Here is a 2,268-nt window from a genome sequence, read left to right as displayed (position 1 = left end):
GCTCAAGGGCTTTACATGCCTAGTTTGGGACCCCGGAAGCTGTGGGCATTCCAAACAGTGGTGGAGATTTTTGGATGAATTCAAGCACAAGCCACCATAGCAGGAAGCTCATCAAATGTCCAACTTAAGGACTTTAACTAAAAGTGCTAGGTGGGAGACAACCCACCGTGGTATGATCGTTCCCTTTCTTCAATTTTGACTTTATTTCGTTTTGTTTGTTTTTGAGTTTTATTTTATTCTATTTTCATTGAACCTGGAATTATTCATAGCATCCACATTAGCATTGCATTTTGCATCCTGCATATATAAAAAAAAAGCACCCCACGTGTGCGCATGGGCCAAGCGTGGGCGTCGATTGCAAATCGGCGTCAAAATCCAATGCCCAGAAAGTTGGGCTGGAATCGTGCGGCTGTGGTGTATTAGGCACACATTGGGCCATGCGATCACGTCAGTGACGTGAACGCGTCACTTTCACTTCACACACATCACGCGAAAGCGTGGGCGACGCGTACGCGTCGCATGGAAATCATTGCCCCCTGATTGGAAACAGAGAGTTGCGCCAAAATGACGCTGGAATTGTGCGTTTAGCACAATTATGAGCGACGCATACGCGTGCCCCACGCGTACGCGTCACCTTCATTATCCCTCAACCACGCGATCGCGTCAATGAAGCGTTCGCGTCATTCCCTTTTTGCCCTAAACACGCGATCGCGTGCCCCACGCGTTCGCATGGATTCAAATACCCTAACCCCAACCCACGCGAAACCCTACCCCTTTCGCGTACCAAAACCCACCCCCCAAATCCCTCTGCACTCTCTCTTCCTTCAACCCCAACCACCACATCACCACCGCCCCTCCCTCACCCCCCTTCTTCCCCTCCTCCCCCATAACCCCCTTTCACTTTAAACCCATATAGCCACCACTACCGCGCCAACCTGCCCCGCCGCCATTCCGCTTCCCAGTGCCGCCGCGTCATTGCCACCACCAACACCATCTCTCTGCACCCTAATTCTGTTCCTCTGCCCACCAGGTTCCGCTGAACACTGAATCTTTTTTCCCGTTGATTAGTTCGTTAGTTTTTCGAATTATCTTCAAATTAGGATAGTTAGAGATGCATGATCGTAGTGGATTTTAGGTGGGTAGGTAGCTAGGATGTGGTTAGTGAATTTAGGCCTGATAATTACACCGTTCTTGTTAATTGTTTAATCTGTTTCGCAATTTCGAATAAGCTGTGATGATAATGCTGTTCATATGCTGCTCTTTACTTTTCTTTGATGCAGATTGAGTTGTTTATTTTGAATTCCTGTGAATTACTACTTGTTACTTTTTTCTACATTTCCTTATTATCATATGAACTTTTTTTGCTGCTGATTATTACCCGGGAATGTCCAATTTTTAGACGAAATGCTGCCCAATTTTTTTTTCAGCATATTATTTCACTCTACTACCATTCATGAATTAGTTTTGGAACTTTTTAATTTTTCACTAAATGATTTTAACCAAAGCAATTCATGAATGCACGGGCTAGCTCTCTTATTCTTTCTGATTCCCTTATTTGATTAAATCAAATTATTGATGAATTCACTTTAATTTTGCCATTCTTTTCCATGATTAATCATCAATAATCTGCAATTTTTACTTGAATTTGAGTTACTTGTTTTCAAATTTGTGCAATTTTAGTTATTGGGAACCACAACACCATGCCACTGACTTTAATTTTACTTTTAAATCTTAACCATTTTTAACTTCCTAACTTTTTAGTTTTCAACTAACCACTTTCTAACCACTGCAAGGCATGTTTAGTGTTGTCCCTAGTTAACAAACACTTCTGCACAATATCAATAATCTTGGATTGTGATTTTCATTCTCAAACTTTTCACTCGAATACAATTCAAAATTTTACATCAATTTAACTCAATTCATGCTTATATTGCCACTTTATTCCTCTTTTGCCCCTCTATGCTTCTATTGATATATTCCTATTTGCTTACCTGTTTTCCTGCTTTAGTTCTTAAACTATATCCTGGAATTTATGCTTTTCAGGATGTCTGACCCTAAAAGTAAAGGAAAGGGTAAAGCAACCACTGGCAAAAGAAAAAGAGGAGAAGCCTCTACCTCTATTTTGGATATCCTCCACGACGATTCCTGGCGGGAGAAGAACTTTACCCCGCAGGAAAAGGCTGATCAGCTACTACCTGCCACAGACCCTGTCAAGTTTACCAACTGATACTGTGAGCTAAAGTATCCAGTTTTTGCCACTTCCAGAAA

This window comes from Arachis ipaensis, chromosome B05 (assembly GCF_000816755.2).
Source record: "Arachis ipaensis cultivar K30076 chromosome B05, Araip1.1, whole genome shotgun sequence".
Classification (NCBI taxonomy): Eukaryota; Viridiplantae; Streptophyta; class Magnoliopsida; order Fabales; family Fabaceae; genus Arachis; species Arachis ipaensis.
The sequence above is the reverse complement of the archived record's forward strand: the minus strand, read 5'-3'. Positions refer to the sequence as shown.